Source organism: Astatotilapia calliptera, chromosome 18 (assembly GCF_964374335.1).
Source record: "Astatotilapia calliptera chromosome 18, fAstCal68.1, whole genome shotgun sequence".
Taxonomy (NCBI): domain Eukaryota; kingdom Metazoa; phylum Chordata; class Actinopteri; order Cichliformes; family Cichlidae; genus Astatotilapia; species Astatotilapia calliptera.
This window is the reverse complement of record NC_137439.1, coordinates 21,809,492-21,826,429: the sequence shown is the minus strand read 5'-3', so window position 1 is coordinate 21,826,429 and position 16,938 is coordinate 21,809,492. Positions and strand designations below refer to the sequence as shown.

At 43.7% G+C, this 16,938-nt stretch overlaps 1 long non-coding RNA gene across 1 annotated transcript; it reads left to right on the top strand.

Moving 5' to 3' along the window:
- The first annotated feature begins 1,918 nt into the window (after window positions 1-1,918).
- LOC145422003 (uncharacterized) lies at window positions 1,919-11,756 on the top strand. The gene is made up of 3 exons (XR_013903369.1): window positions 1,919-2,131; window positions 9,331-9,368; window positions 11,533-11,756. It is a non-coding gene; the product is annotated as an uncharacterized LOC145422003 (long non-coding RNA).
- Window positions 11,757-16,938: the final 5,182 nt, after the last annotated feature.

Sequence of the window (16,938 nt, the reverse complement as noted above, 5' to 3'; positions counted from 1 at the left end):
TAGCTCACACAATGTGTTTGTAGAACACAGGAGTGGTGTTCGCTAAAAATGGACCGCTGAAACAATCGTAAACAACTAATGACATGTAATTCTGTGAATTCAGTGTCTTTTGCATTTCTGATGAATTCCATGTCATATCAGATCAAATACAAAAGGAAGGTCAGCTAAAAGGTAACCCTGAACTTTAGATTTCACTATACCTTGTCAAAAAGGGGCACCCAGATTCTTTAAAGTCACCGAGAACCATGTGACGCTTTGGTTTAAAAGGAAAGATGAATTGCACCGACTAAGGAATTATAAGGTTTTCACACCATAGCAGCCGCGCGCATAAACACCCACGTGGTTAGATTTGTGAAAGAGCTGTGATTGAAGCTGGGGCTAAATTAAGAGGAAAGACAGATTAGAAGCTTAACGGAAATCAAGCCAAGGCTGTTGCTCTCATTTGGATGTTGGAAATTAGACCGAATAGTGAATAAATCTAGGTGCTTTACTTTCGAGAGCACCGTTCCCACCAGTTATGCAAATTAGCCTTCAAAATGCACACAATAATCGAATGATGTGGCGCTTTGTTTGGAGCTTTGAGCGTGCTTATTTTATAGGTTTAACAGGGACGAGAGCGGCGCCTCCTCGTTTTGCGGCTTCTTCGTGGCTGTCGTAAAATCGTAGAGCTACAATGAAACGGGGTGTGATCCTCCACTTGGTGTTTCCTTCCTTCTAGCATGGGTCTGGGCCTTATAAAGGCCTGTGTGGTGTGCCACAGACACGCCGCCTTTCTGCTGTGTGGAGAAATGTGTTCAATCACCATGGCTACTGGACAGACCCCTGCTGTGGTTATTAGGATTTCTCTGTCTGCTCGCACAGGTTAACCACTCACTGTCTGTGTTACGGATGCGAATGTGAGTGAGTGTGTTCAAGAGGGTTACAGGTCAAGAGGTGATTTAATATTATAATTATAGAGCCAGAGTGGTGGGTTTTTTTAAAAGCAGGATCTCACCTAGAATGGATCAGCTCGGACCGCGCTGCCTCTCAACAGTATGTGAGAAGGGGGAACATGAGAAAGCTTTAAGCTGTATTGATTCAGCCGACTACTCTCGGAGTGAGTACCAGAGGATCTGAAGACAGAATTATCCATGCACCATTTCCTCCCCTGCTCCTGTGTGGAAAATTCTGCAGTTCCAGCTTTGTCGTAGCCTACATACAGCAGAAACACACACACACTCAGGGCCCCATAAACATTGTGCTTAGGGACACACACAGCAAGAGAGAGAGACACACACACAGCGTTGAGGTTTGATGTTGCAGAATAATAGTTGTTTGATTTATTTATAGTCATTCCCTTCCATCTGAATGGCTCTGCATATTTTTTTGTTAAATTAATCTTAAAATAGGACAAGCAGACGGATTAAAAAAAACCCTGCAGAAGCACGCTGCTGTAATGCTGTAAAATTTAGGATTTTCTCTATAGGCTGCTACATCATTTTTCCCATATTAAGTTATGCCGTAATGTGGGTTATTATAGCGGTCTCTGAGCCTACATAAAGTGCGCTGAGGTCTTTATAAACACTAATAACACGCACTTGGGTGCTCCAGTTTCACTCTGAGTCCATATGAAGAGATTATGGGAAGCCATAAAACTGTGGAGGATAAGTCCCACCAATGAAATCTGAATTTCTGAGACACGGGGCATTGTCTGCATATGCCTCTTTGCCCTGAGTATCCTCCTCCTCTACTCCCCACCCGGTTTCTCCTGAATAATGCACGATGGACACCCCCTCCTGCGCTTCCTCCCTTCAGCCCCCTCCTCCGCGCCGGCCCTGTGTCCAATAGCCGACGCGCATTTTATCAAGCTATCTCTTCTGAGCCAATCCCAGTCCACTCAGTGATCCCTGTAAACCGGATGCCCTCCCTTCTGCCCCTCAAACAGACGTAATCTGTGGATCAGAGAGGCAGGCGCCCAGTCAGTGCGTGGACTTGGTGTCGGATGAAGAAGATGGGAGTAAGAATAAAAATTAAAAAAATTAAAAAAGAAAAGAAATACTCCCCGCTGCAGAATCAGAAGAAACTGCGATCAGCGCCCCCGCGACAGGAGAATGAGTCCTGCTGCTTCACCAGCAGGGTGAAGGGAAATCTTGTGAGTATGCCATCATGTCAAATGCATAACCTAAAACGGGGATGTGGTGTTTTTTTTGGTTAATCCGGTGCAGTCGGCGCAAAACCGGCGGTTTAGTTAAAAAGAGATGATGCATCTTTTTTTAATATATGTGCGTTTTTTTAACAAAGTATGAATGAGCTGATTAATACGTGGCTGGATGTGAAACTCTGTGGCGGTGTGTGATGTACTCCGGGTTGTCGCTCGGTACTATCGAGGCGGCTTTAGCTCTCAATGCCACTCATTTCTTCTTCTGGGCATCCGTGTGACTAAAGGAAGAGAAGGGGAAAAGGGCGATTTCCGATTGCTTTGGCAAGTATGAATCCTTTTAAAGCGCACTTCAGTTAAAAAAAACGCTCTCGCAGACGCGTCGATTGCACACGGTGGGCAGACAAACGCTGCCCTCCCTTCTCGGAAAGTTTTAACGGTGTGTTTAAAAGAGCTCAAAAGAATCACGCCGAGAGGCTTCAGTGCAGCATAACTTTGACTGCTTTCACTCAGCAGACAGTCTTTCGTTCACACTGAGGCCTGAAAGTCGGCTGATAAATGGTGTCTATTATTTTTCCCAGCCGAACAATGCGTACCGGCTTTGTTTGGACCATCTGTCATTGTATCGACATTACAGCCAGCCCTCCTGCCCCACAAAGAATCCTGAGTGGGAGACACCTGAAGCGCAGACAGCAGACGGCGGTCGTTCAGAGCCGCCACCCGTCTCTCGCCAAGCCGTGACTCATGGTGTGGTCCGTCTGAGTGGATGGGTGCGTAACGCGGCCACAAAATAAACAGGCGCTGGAACAAAGTGTTGCAACTGAAACATGATTTGTTTTTGGGGAAGGGATTCCACATCATGCACGCGTGTCTGCTGATGTGTGGTTTATCCTCAGATGTACGCTGGGACTGGAATAGTGCAAGTAGAGAAAAGCGTTTGCTGTATTTGCGCATCCTGAATTCTCGGAAACAGCTTGTTGCGCATCTGACTTCCTCCCGGAATTTTTGGGCCTTCGGCACATGGCGAAAAAAACAAAACAGCCAGACTGCCATTTTCAGGGTGGGCACACACACACACACACACACACACACACACACACACACACACACACACACAGATACAAATAAACACACTCCATCACAAGCACTGCACACTCAGTTTGGGGCATAGAGGCCAGGAGACTTCAGAAACTGCACTGCTTAGCTTATAGACACGTGGTACCAAGCACTAATATGCCTTAAGGTTAATGAGGCAGTCTCCATAAATTCTTTTGCCATCTGGATATAGTAGGTCTAGACGCTTAGTGCAGCACTACATTTTACCCACTATAGATTACTCACAGAGTGATTTGATGAAAAGAAAAATCAATGGAATTGAAGAAAAAACATTTACCTACTGCCGAGAGCCATTTAACTGCGTGTACTTTAATTTCTTTTACATAAATTAGTGGGAAAATCTGTCTCAGTAAGTCGTGTGGTGGAAGAACACTCCTGATAGGCACTGATGTGATCAGCTGTGATGGCCTCGCTTCCATCCCTGTCAGGACTGAGTTACATTTAATTCACTTTAGCCGTGTCCCCTGTGAAGTAGAAAAAGCTGCTCCCTCACATTACAGAGCAACCAATGTCCGGGTGCATAGCTGTTTAATTCGGTTTCAGAGAGTTATCGGGGTGGGATAAGTGAACGGAGCAAAGCCAGCGTCTTCCTGCCGCTGTAATGTGGACGCAGGGGCGGTTTGGATGTTGGCTTATCTTATCTCCTGCTTGGATCTATGATCATCATTCCTGCATAGCTCATTATCACATATGATGAGTTTCATCAGCTGCACCCTGCAATTATGTTGAGAAGCAACCTGCTATCACAGCGGAGAGGCTCTCAGCCGCAGATCACTGTTGTTCCTCCATTACACGGCATCTATTTCTCAACAGAGTCCGCAGAACAGTTCCAATTAAACATTATTGTTGCTTTAGTTCGTCTCTGTCGGTGGAAATGCAGCGATGGCACAGGGGATCATCATCAGCAACAGCAGCTGGGGTTCGCCGATTCGTTCATTCTGGCTCAAATTCAACTCCTGGATGACGAAAGTGTTGAGGATAGCACAGCTCAGTTCAGCTGCACTCATTCAGCACGACTGCCTTTTTTTAAATAGCAAAAAACTAGTTACATCTTGTATATTTTTATAAATCCGTCTCTGTCTAAGGATCCAAAACAGCCAATACAATACAATCTCACAACTCCTGTGAAGAAACCTTGCGGTATGTCCATGCATCTCAGCTAAATGGAAGTTTAGGCCTGAATGCGTTCATATCAACAGGATCCTGTGTGTGTTTGTTCTTCCCCTGTGTGTGTGTCTGATTGGGTAATGGGTAAATGGAAAGGCTAGGTAATGGAGACCCCTGCACCCTGCCTTAGGCATTGTGACATACTGCGTGTCTAGATGAGTGTATGACCTCTAACCTCTTGTCTAGCCAACGGCTCAGGTCCGCTTGGGTCAAGCCAGGTGGCTTTCAAAAGCCTACTGGCCCGTTCACAAGCAGATGACATTTAAACTCTTTGCACGTCGGCTGATCAGCAGCAACATTAAAGCCACTTGCCATAACATTGTGAACGCCCACCTTGTCTTGCACCAATATTGCACCTCTTGATGGGTGGGCCTCCAGGATTGTTGGACCTTTGTCGTGTTTCTCAAGCTGTTCCTGAGGAGTTTTTGCCGCATTGTGGTGGACGCCGCTGCTATCAGGGAATACCCTCGCTGTGGTAGGTACACTTGATCTACGACCATATTCGGAGGGGTTTGATATGCAGATCAACGCACATCTCAGAGGAACGAAACAGTCCAAAATAAGATCTACTTAATTCAGCCTTTTCCTTACTTCTTAAATTCAGCTCCCGAGAAATGGCCTTTCTCTCGCAGCAGCTCAAAATCCCAAATTAAGATCTTAAAATGCTCTTTTTCTTCTCTCTGCGCTGGCCGTTTGTTTATTTGAAATGACTAACCCAAGAAAAGAGTAAGAATCAATCACATATATATGATTGGACTGCACAATATCAGAAATCAGTCTCAGTGATCGAAATCGAGCCTTTGAGTCTCTGTGCATTTTATCTCCTGCTTTTCTTGTGTTTCTCCTGCTATTATCCAACTGGGCAGAATAATTGGTCTTAGCTTGATTTATTATTTTGCTCTTCTTATGGTTCTGAGAGGAGACAAAGACGAGAGGAGACAAAGAAAATGGTTGTCTGGCTTTGTGTTACAGGTAAATTTATAGAGTAGTAGTCGTGGGAAATGCTGATTATGGTGCTAAGAAAACAAGTTAAACATCTCTGGAATAATCAGATTTTACCCGTCCCATGCCTACATATTTTTTTCCCCCCAAACAGCCTGATTCTTCTTCTGCTTTTATCTTAAAGGGTCAAAGTGTAGTTGACCAATAAAGATATGAGAAACAACAGATTTAAAAATCCAGACGCAGATCGGCTAATCTGCTCGTTTTTCCCACGTCGTGGTTGCGGTGTTTAATCTCAAACTACCATAAGACACAAACTAGCCTTGAACCTGTCGCTGCTGAGAGAAACAGCCCGTCTCCATTCTGTCACTACATGCTCTCTATTGTATCTCTGCACAAGAAACTCCCCATTGGAAATTTTGGAATCTTTCCCATTGTTCCTAAAGGAAAGGGGGGCTTTCATATGGAAGTGGGGAACGCCAGGAAATGACTGGCATTCTTTGTGGACAATTTGAAAATAAACTTGTGGGTCCTCACTTCTCTCTCAACAGCCAAGCACAAAACTAGAAATTAGAAGTGAGGGTCATGGTGTTAACAATTCCCTCTTTCTTGTGTTTGCTGCTGTAATTTGTCCCCAAATCTATATTTTCTTCTACTGGAGACGCGCCACCGCAGTTTCCGCTTTTTGTCGAGAGCTTTGCACCCTCTTCTCGACAGTTTCTTGAATGGACGCATTCTCTCTGTCTTTTTTTACTTTTCCTTTTCCTTCAGTATTTGTCCTTATTTTGCCTTATCTTCCCCCCGCCTGTCTTTAAACACAACCCCGCTGCTTGGGCTCTGCTTTATGAGGTGTGACAGTTGAAGTCTGGTTGCCGAGGCAGGCCGCGTGGACTGGAACGTAAAGCTTTGCATTCAGCCGGCTGCAGCCGGGTTTGTGGAGGACTTAAACTCACTTCACCCCTATACAGTACCTCGTATACAGGAACTGCCTTCATTATGCTGAGCTGGCATGAAAGTGCAGAACTGGAAGGAGGGGAGAGCGGGGAGAGGGAAAAAATAACACTTTAACCTCGGAGCTCGTAGTTGAACACATGCAGTTGCTACCTTTGAAGGGAAAAACTGAAAGAAGATTAAAAGCAGATGTTAATTGAATTAATTCATCACTTCAGCTGCACAAAGTTTAGCCTCTTTTTTTTCTTGTGTATTTTGGCTAAAAGTGTTCATAGCTCTCTCTCACTGCTTTGATTTAATACTAAACAGGCTTTCTCAGACGATCAGCCTCTCCACCCCACAGATTGACACTCACACCTTACCCTCCTCCTCAAACTCCTCTTGTTGTTTTTCCCACCGGGCCAGGGGTAGTTCCCAGGTATTTGACCAGTCTAGCGTAGCAGGGAGGCTGGTTGTTGTGTCCTCTGTGAGACAAAGGCAGCGTGCCTCAAGTATAGGGATGAAAGGAAACGGGGCTGTGCAGCCACTCATTTTTACAATGGGAAACCTCCTTAGCGAGGCTGTAGGGCAAATGACCACCTTCTCTCTTCCTTTTCTTTAACAAGCACCGAGGCTGAGAGCGTGTCTCTATCTTTTTTCTTTTTGTAGTAGGAGGAGCAGCGCCGCGTATATACCTATAGATGTGAGTTTGTGTGCGCGTGTAAAGGAGGAAGGGATATCCTTTGTCTCTGCGCAGAGTGCTTTTTGAGCTTTCGCTTCCTTACACCTGCTCAGCTGACAGATGGTGCTTCGCTGTTAAAAGATGAACCAGCAACCGAGGTTGAAATTGTTAAAAGATGGGTGGGGGAAATTTAAGGGAGATATCAGAAAAATAAATACGTATGCCATTTAAAAATGTTGCTGGATCCTCTCTTCAGTAAAAGGGGACACGGACATTGGGTGTTTTGCTTTCTTCAAAATTGAAGGAATTACCTTCAATTACCAGTAAGAAAAAAAAGAAAGAAATAAAAGCCACTTTTAAGATATTAAAAGCAACAAAATCTGTTCAACTTCACAGTGTTACATTTAAGGCTCGATAAGGGCTGTAGGACATTTTGGCGTCGGTGAGTCTAAAAACCTAAAAACATACAATATGATGTGAAAATGCCTTTAATTTTATGAGCAAATGATATATTTTTTCATTAAATCTTCTATATTGGTCCTCAGTGTAGTGTTGTCAGGAGGGGCGGGGGGTGGGAGCGGAAGCCGCAGGAGTCTTTTATGGCTCCAGGTCCAGAGACAACCTGTTCTCAGGCACTTCTCTCCTGGCACTTTTTTATGACATCATAAATTCCTCCATTTCCTCTGACCAGCCCTAGGTGGGTATAAAGGACGTACCTGGCCAGTAATTGTCTGTCTGGCCCTCTCATCTGTCGGATTCCTAATGCTGCTGGTGACCTCCTCCAGAGCCAGACTCTCAGACTGCCTCAGGATACAGAGATCTCTTAGATCTGCACCGTGGACCAATAAAAACTGTAGTTTATTTGTTGAGTGATCGAAAAAAAAGAGTGAGAGAGAAGAAGAAACAAAAAAGCTTGTTTCTAGTTCATTTAGATTAGCAACGAGAGTCAGCCTGGCACCCACATTATGGAGGCCTCTCTGCGTGCATGTGCTCTTCAGACCGTCAACATCAACCCACTCCCACTCTCAGACCTGTTGATACCTTTTGTTTGTTGAAATATGAGGACGAACAGCAGAAAAGAAGGGATTAGGGGAAGAAAGACAAAGTTTTTTTTTTTTTTTTTTTTTGGAGGGAAGGGGGCCCAGAAACACTCAGCGCTCACATTAATCTGACGCTCAGCTCGGCTGGCCTCAGGGAGGCTCGAACAATACACACACCAGCATGACAACATTCCTGGAGGTTAAAAAGGTCAGGGGTCACCCAGTGACCCCACCCTGCCAATCAGTTCCAGGGCACTAACTCGGGGCCTTTGTTTTTGCTTTATGTCTTCGCACTTGTTGAACAGACTCTGAGCCTTATGTTACAATGTGCCCTTTGCTCTCTAATAGACTGGATTGGCACGGAGCACTTTTACGTTTGTTAAGTCAGTTTTGGCTTAGATAATAATCGTTTTTTTAAAAACAGGGAGGGGGCTGCGAAGAAGGAGAGCGTAGCAGTGTTTCATTGCTGCAGCTTCGGGGTTCAGAGGCTTAAATGCAAAACAGAACATGGAGAAAGAAAACACATTAGCCCGAGGCTGCAAAATGTGCACATTGACTTTAAAAAGCTTTGGCCAGGTTTGCTTGGCAGTATACTTTTTAATATTATGTCTGTAGCCTATGGCGCATACTATAACCCAGCCAGATGTTTGGCAAGCCCACATCTATATATGGGAGCAAAAGGAACCACGGCAAAGCAGCCAAGCTGTAATTATTGTCCATATTTTCAATTGATTTATGCCCATTTTATATAATCAGCCCTCCCGGGTCACTTATTAGTCCAACATAGGCAACGTCGATGCTCAAAGTTGTATTTTTCCTTCCTCATGGAAAATCCAGCTTCGTTTTTTTTCTTCTTCTTCTTCTTCTTCTTTTTTTTTTTTTTGCAAACAGCACAGCAGACTTCAAATAAAGTCTGCGAGCCGTCATTAAAGTGGAGCGTATGCATGTGTAGGCATGGAGTGGCATGTGAGGCCCCTACGGGGAGACTGCAGGTCTGTTAGTCATTATGACTGAATGTACAGTATACACTGGAGTGGACACGCAGCTACATTAAAGCCTCACCCACGGCCACATTGGACCACCCCAGAGACACACCGCTGGCACTTCCTCTGCCCGCTTCCATCGCTCAGCCTCAAGGGAAGTGCGTTTAGGGATTTCCTGAGCAAACTCGGGGCAATTAATCGTGGGTTGATTAGGAAACTTTCTAGTGAAAATCCAATTAATTGTAAGAAAACATTGTACTCTTTTCCTTCTTTTTTGTGTTTGTTGTTCTGTGCATTGAAATAAACACCCTCCTGCGTTTTCTTGTCTTCTAGGTTTTCCCACCCGGCTCCGTGAAGATGATTTCAGTCAGGTATACTTCACCACAGCACTCACTTTCTTGCAAAAATATTCACAGTGCGTCACAGAAAGATGGCTATAAACCTCTTGAATTTTATCCTGCATGCCAAATCCGCTTATACAGTGGAGGAAGGAGACACCGCTCTCTATTAGTCTGCAGTTAGAAATGAAAGCCTATCTTGGCTGCAGCTGTGGAGGAGCTCCAAAGATGGGGACGTTTATTGTCAGGAGCAAATAGAGGCCTTTTTATTTTGTCTAGCAGCTGACGCCTCTCCCCACCCACTCCTCCATAACCGCTTTTGTCAGTAATGTAGAGTGGCCTGCTCGGGCAAGAGCGAGAGACCATGAGAGTTTCAGAGTGGAAAGGGAAAAAAAAGAAAAAGAAGTGGAGTTAGCTGTTGATAGGCTCGGGGAGGAAAGGCACGGCTGTTTGCCATATGGCGCAATTATCAGCTATTTGAAATGATTATCACTCTCCATCAATACAGTGTTTAAATGTATATATCTGAGTGTGTGTGTGTGTGTGTGTGTGTGTGATTTGATCTCTGGTTTGTGCCCCCGGTGTAATGTTGAGATTCTGTGACCTGCAGCCTGGCCCCCCATTTAAACTGGGATAGCTATGATCTACCCACCTCTAACCCCAATCCCTCCTCCCTCTGTCACCCCCTCCTTCCCTAACACACACACACACACACACACAAAGTCTACCAGCACAAAAGAAATATTCAGCTGTAGAGAGGGGGTCTCTCAGAGGGCGCGACATTGAACTGGGGGGGGGGGATTAAGTAGAAATGGCTGGCTGACACTGGGGTTGCCATGGCAAAGCCCCCTTTTTCTCCTCTCCCTTCGACCCTCCGCCTATTTTTCATTTTAGGTCTTATTGTGGGGGCGAGGTGTAAGTGTGTGTGTGTGTGTGTGTGTGACTGTGATGGAGTAGGGACAATCTAATTCGACATATGAATTTAGGCTCTTATCAGAAGCTGCCCTGCTTCACCCCGGGAGAAAAAGAGACCTCTGCTTCAGTCAGAAAGAAGAGAAACATCCGAACACGTGATGTTACAGACCTGCTATCTGCTGAGTATCATTAAATATTATGGTGCATTTTATTTAGCAGTTAATGTATTCCTGTCATTTAAAAAAAATAAAAAATGACTTGAACATCTTTGCATGTACACAGAGGAAAGCATCCCACGGCAGAATTCAGAGGCAGTAATTCAAAGACGCGGCGTACGCACGGGACAAAGAACCAAAAAACAAATTGTCTGTTTTATGACTGAATTACAGCGGCAGTAATATGGCGCATTACTCATCCGCTGCAGCCGGGGCGTTATCACGCTAGCCTCATGCTGGCCTCCCAGCAGCCCCAGCAGAGTAATGGATGCAGGTCGAGCTCGCGCGATGACATCAGCACCCTAAGCCGATGAAATGGGGCGATGAATGACCATAGATCAGCGTTTACCAACCTGACGTCAGCCCCTGCTCTGTGCAGCAGTGCACTGACACCGCCGGCAGTTGTTCTCTCAGATACTGGTCCGCTTCGGACAAAGGGAGCTCACAGCAGGACGTCAGTATTGTTCTCCGGACTCGGTGTCCATAAGACCTGTGCCAGGATTGAAGATGGTTAAGCAGAACTGCTCACAGGGTCTTTAAAGAGTAGAAATACAAGCATATGCTTATTATATTTTAGTAGAATTCAGCCTAATTACAGAAATCCATTTTCTCCCCAGTGCCCAGATATTTGTCTCTGAGATTTTATTTTATGCTTCCACCACAAAAAGACTGAAGATGAATGGAAGCACTACTTTGTAGTGAAGAAATGGCTCTAATGAACACCGCTGACAGAATGATATGTGGGTTATTTATAGAAGCTGGGACTTTGTTTCTGGAAAGATGGTTTCGGTATGTAACGTTTTGAATGTTTTTTTTTTCTCAATGCTGTGATCAAGAAAAACAAAAAAAGAAAACGGCATAAATCAAAGAGCTCAGACAGATCTCACAAAATCTATGCAAAAGAAGCCAAATTTATCCTCATGGCTACACACCACAGGAGGAAATGGAGAAAATGTTTGTCTGCGTGTGTGTTTTTCTTCTTCTTTTTTCATGTGTGTGAAATCAGTCTTTAAAGAGAAGACAGTGGGATATCAGCGCTAACAACTTTTTCTTCATCTGTGTTTCAGATGCTGTTACGAGCAATTTTCATCTGAAGATGAAAGACTTCGTGTTCCTCTGATTAATGAGGTGGTAGTAAAGCTCTAAAGCAGAGCCTCTCAGCTTATGCTCGAGCTTAAGTATGCTTCGTGATGCTTTTGTGTGTGTGTGTGTGTGTGTGTGTGTGTGTGTGTGTGTGTGTGTGTGTGTGTGTGTGTGTGTGTGTGTGTGTGTGTGTGTGTGTGTGTGTGTGTGTGTGTGTGTGTGTGTGCGGGGAACATAACCAGAACTGTCATTGCCCTGAGGACAGCGGACTCATTCTGCCACTGTCTTGTGTCGTTATGTCCTCTCGTTACGCAACCTGACCTCTGTGGTTCTGAGCATCGTCCCCGTCCCCCTGTCCCATGCCTGTCTGACTGGCTCTCCTCCCTCCTCTTCCTCCACACCCTGCCTCCCGTGTCAGCTCGGCTCACGGTCACAGCTGCCGTCCTTCCTCGCCTTGCTTGCCTCGGTGAACATTCAACGCTGTCGGTGAGTTTGGTATGGACACAAAAAACCATCGACCGTTGACTGTGCCCCGTGGTTCGCTCCGACGGCGTCAGGAACGAGCGAAGGAAGAAAAAAAAAAATGAACAAAGGGGCAAAGTGGCTGCATGAAAATCCGGTGACGAGAACAGACGCACACAGCCGCGCCGCACACAAAAGTGACACTCTGTTTCCACTGTACCCGAAGACCTAAGGTCACAATCAACATTCATTGCTGTCGCTGGGTTGGACTGTGTAGAAAAGCTCACTGAACAATGAGTGCAACTGTGGCCCAGATCTGCCTGACTCGCGTCTCAGCCAATCAGTCGGCCGGATGTGAGGCACTCTGATTATTTTATTTATATACTTCTTGTTTTTCACTTCTATTTTCTCCCTCCTTCCTCCCTCCCCGGTGCTGGGAGTCTTAAGGGGAAAGAGAAGGAGAGATAGAGACACAAATAGACTCCTGGCTGCTTGCTTGTCCTCATCCTCCTCTCCTCTAATTGATGGTTATGTGTGCAGCAAGGGGGAAGGAAGCGGAGTGAATGTGTAATCATTTGGAGTCTCTTCTCCTTTAGATGTTTCATCCCTCTCTTTTTTGTTTGTCTAATTATACACTGAGCTGAGTTAACTCTGCGTTAACTGTGCGCCTGTGCTGGCAAGAGAGACGGGCCGATGGAGAGGGAGGACAGGGAGAACAAAAACTCCAGAAAGCTTACAGCAGTAGATAAACGATTATCTAGTTTTCACTAGATTTTGCTCGATGTTCCCCCTCATGCAAACGTGCTGGGAGAAGGAAGGAAATTCCGGCTGTATAAAGTCGATTGTTTCCACCTTTCTCACCGAGGATGCCTCATTATCTGTGTTTGAGTTTCATGAGAGGTTTCCTGCCTGCCCCTGTTTGTTTGTGTGTGTGTGCGCTGGCTAAGATAGAGGACCTGTCTGGCAGAGGTGTGGACTCGAGTCACATGACTTGGACTCGAGTCAGACTCGAGTCATTAATTTTATGACTTTAGACTTGACTTGAAAAAATGTTCTAAGACTTGTGACTTGACTTGGACTTTTACACCAATGACCTGGGACTTGAATTGGACTTGAACCGGTTTACTTGAAAAGACTTGATATTTTACCCCAAATATAAAATTTAACATGCATATTATATAGAGATTGAAAATGTGACGTCATTCACGGGTAGAACCGCAAAGGATTCTGGGAACTCGTGGCAAGCGGTAGTAGCGCACGCAGGCTTTCAATTGAAATCAGTCACACAGCGATAAAAAGAAACACAAAAATGTCAAGAAGCCGTTGTATTATTAACTGCAATAGCCGGTCGCATGACAGCCACGGGAAGCCGACGGGTAAAGAGATCGGTTGTTATCGGATTACGTCGTTGAAGAGAAATTGTTCAAGCCATGTTTCCGAAGTAACAAAGACGCGACGGGTGGCCTGGATTGCAGCCATTCAAAGACCAAATATAACGTCCCAGAACACTCCAGCTCACAGGTTAGTCTGCTCCAAGCATTTACACGAAGGTCAGTGTTTTTCAGTAGTTAATACCTCATTTTCATAACATAATTGGTGATATAGGTTACAAGCAAGAACAGAAATTGTCGCGCTATGCTCCTTTATTTATTGTGCATAAATAGTGAATTGTCCTGACACAATATTGCGTTTCGCTTCTGTTATTATGGTACATTAACAAAAACATATACTTTTATTCACAGGATAAAACAGGTTTTTTGTATCACTAATTGTCCAGTACGATTACAGCATACAATATTGTTGTCACTGCTACATTTCTGTGATGCTACCAGAAATTATTTCCACTACTAATTAATTACCGTTGAGCTCAAAGGTCCTATTAATAAACGGTTAACGATTGTGTATTTATGACGACAATTTGTGAGACTGGTAAACTTATGATACGTACGATGGTCTTTCGTTCTACACGGTGCATTTCAAGGTCCTGTACCCATCCGTCGGTAAACTGTACCCGGACTTGTTGCAGTGACCTGAAGTTACTAAACTTCACGAGTGTATGCACTCACTCCAAGAACCGTATGATTATAAATATGCATATAAATATGCTACGATGAGATAGCTGACTTCATCCAACTAGCAAATGTTTTCCAGGCTACGTTGGTGATGCAGTTCTTTTTAATGTGTATGATATTTTTGTCATGCGATTTTAAAGCTGGTCCTACAACCGCATCCAAGAATAACATGCAGCTTATCTCAGAACTGTCGGTGAAAATTATTCTTGGAGCTAGGTTTAATTGAGCTGCATTTTAAAGAGGTGCAATTTCACAATTTGTGTATATTTTCTAAGTTCACTATTTTGTCATGTGTTGAGAAAAACACAGATTTTAAAATTACATGGTCTAATATTTACATTTAGCATAACTGCAACATTATTTTTTCGTTTTGTTTTTTTTAAAGACTCGAAAGGACTTGAAATTCAAAGTTTCAGACTTGTGACTTGACTCGGACTTTTACACCAGTGACTTGAGACTCGACTCTGACTTGCCTGACATTACTTGAGACTTGACTTGAGACTTGAGGATAAAGACTTGAGACTTACTTGAGACTTGCAAAACAATGACTTGGTCCCACCTCTGCTGTCTGGTGATCTCACGGTGCAATATGTCATTTTCCTTCTATGCTAAAGCCTGCTGTCTCATGGGGAGGGGGAAAAAAGCAGTCTATAACCTTGTCTTCCTTCGCAGTCTGGGACCGGCCACACCGCTGCCATTTCTCATTGTAGCCGCCTGCAACGACTTCTGTAATTCAAGTAAGGTGAACCCAAAGCTCACACATGTGATGTATGGGTGTAAGAATGTTTGTGTCACTGATTTGTCAATTAAACTAATAAAGTTGAATCAGTTCATTAGGCTGATGTGATTATTTACTGTTCGGATTAACTCGTGTTTCACGTAAGAACGATCTTTGTCATCTGTGTCATTTAGTCACCAAGTCCCATGTCCGTGTACCCCCGCCTCCCAAGTCTCTCTGTATTATTCATAGAAAAGCACTCTGTGCAGTGGTGCAGAAGAGTGGAGGTGATGTAATAGTGGCCGTGAGCGTGGCTTCGGACTGTCATTTGGGATGGATTCATGCGACAGGAGAAAACGCTCGGTTTGTTCAGCCTTGTTGGTGTCGCCAAAAGGCGCAGCTGATGGCAAGAGACGATAAATAAAAGTGTCATCACAGTTTTGTTGAAATTAAACTCGGAAAGTTATCCAAACCATAAAATGTATAAAGGGAACAGTGTGAAAGCCCACATCGTGTGAACCAGTGTGTAAGAAGCTGGGATGCTGAGAGACACGAGAAGAAACCTCGGGAACAGACTTGAGCTGGAAACAAATCCAAGTGTTATTGAAACGTTGTTTCACAGCACCTCAAAGTGACACTACCCCCATCTAGTGCTGAGCTGTACACACAGCCTCCCTCTAACGATGTGGAAATCATGTATCATTTATTTAGCATAGAGTAGCTGAGGGAAACTGACCAACCACAGCCGAGTATTTTGGTTAGCTTTAATTTTTAATTGATCTTGGGTTTTTTTTTTTGTTTGTTTTTTACAGAAGTGCATTCCTTGTCATTAATCTTTAAAATTTTAAATTGCTTTGGAGCATTACAGAAAAAAACAACAACATTAGAGTGTTACAGTTAAATCATTTCCAACCCTGGCTTTGGTTTGGTGTAATTAAAAGTGCTACATAAATTGGGAATTATCAATTTGTTGAGATAAATAATTTCTACATCACATTAGTATTGAGAAATTAATGTGCTCAAAAGCAGACAGCATATGTGTAATTTCAGTGGGCTAAACAAGCATACTTTGGATTGATTGTCAGGTAAATATGTTGTTATTTTCATTCTTCTTCTTCTTATTATTATTGTCATTATTATAGTACTGTATAAAAGCCTTGAGCCAGCCGTCATGTTTTTACAGTTCTCTTTCATGGAACTAGACTAAAGTGGTCTCGCACTGTAGTTTTTTTTCTTTGGACATCGGTTGCTTTTTCACTTCTGACCTTGTTCTATGAAGGATTCAAGCATAAAAAGGGCAACGAACTCCAGGGATGAACCAGTGTTGTGTCGACAAATAACGGACAACTTGTTAAAGAACAAATGTTAAAAACGATCTTTACCCACTTTGTTATAAGATGCTTTCTTTAAAAGACTCTATGATAATGATGATAGTAAGTAGGGACGGGTACCGGTGTTGTGCCAAAAAGTGATTGTCTGCCAAAAACTGATTTCCGGTATTTGCCAAAAAGCGATTGCTCATATTTAAAGTGCTATAAGTAACTTGTTGGGCTATAATATGTTAAACATATGTCAAATGCATCCCTTATGGATGACATAAAGTCATCTTGAGCCACAAACAACATTCGTGTAGCAAGATACAAGCCGCAATCAGTTTTTGGCAGCGACTTTTATATAACCTTTATTTATGCAGTAAAAAAAATCTCATTAACATTAAAAATGTATTTTGTAAGAGTAAGTTGGCCAAGAGCACAGCAGAAATGGCAGCAAATATTACAATAGTTCTGTAAAAATATTTTAAGTGGGGATAAAGGACCGGATTGGTTATAATGTAAGTACAAGTTGTAAAGATACTTAAAAAACAGATAATTTTTTAATTCTTTATGTAACCCCTTTGTATCCCCTGTTCACCGAAGTCTATTTACGAACATACGTAAAGATATTACACATAAAAAATACACAGAAACACTGGAAATCACTTTTTGGCAGACAATCACTTTTTGGCACAACACCGGTTCTGACATAAACGGTAGTAACCAGACCGAAAAGCAGCGCACATTTCGGTGCTTTTTTTTCCTGAGATGTCACTTTGGATTCTATAGCCAATCATTTTAGGTTTCCGAGGATAGTAGGCGGGC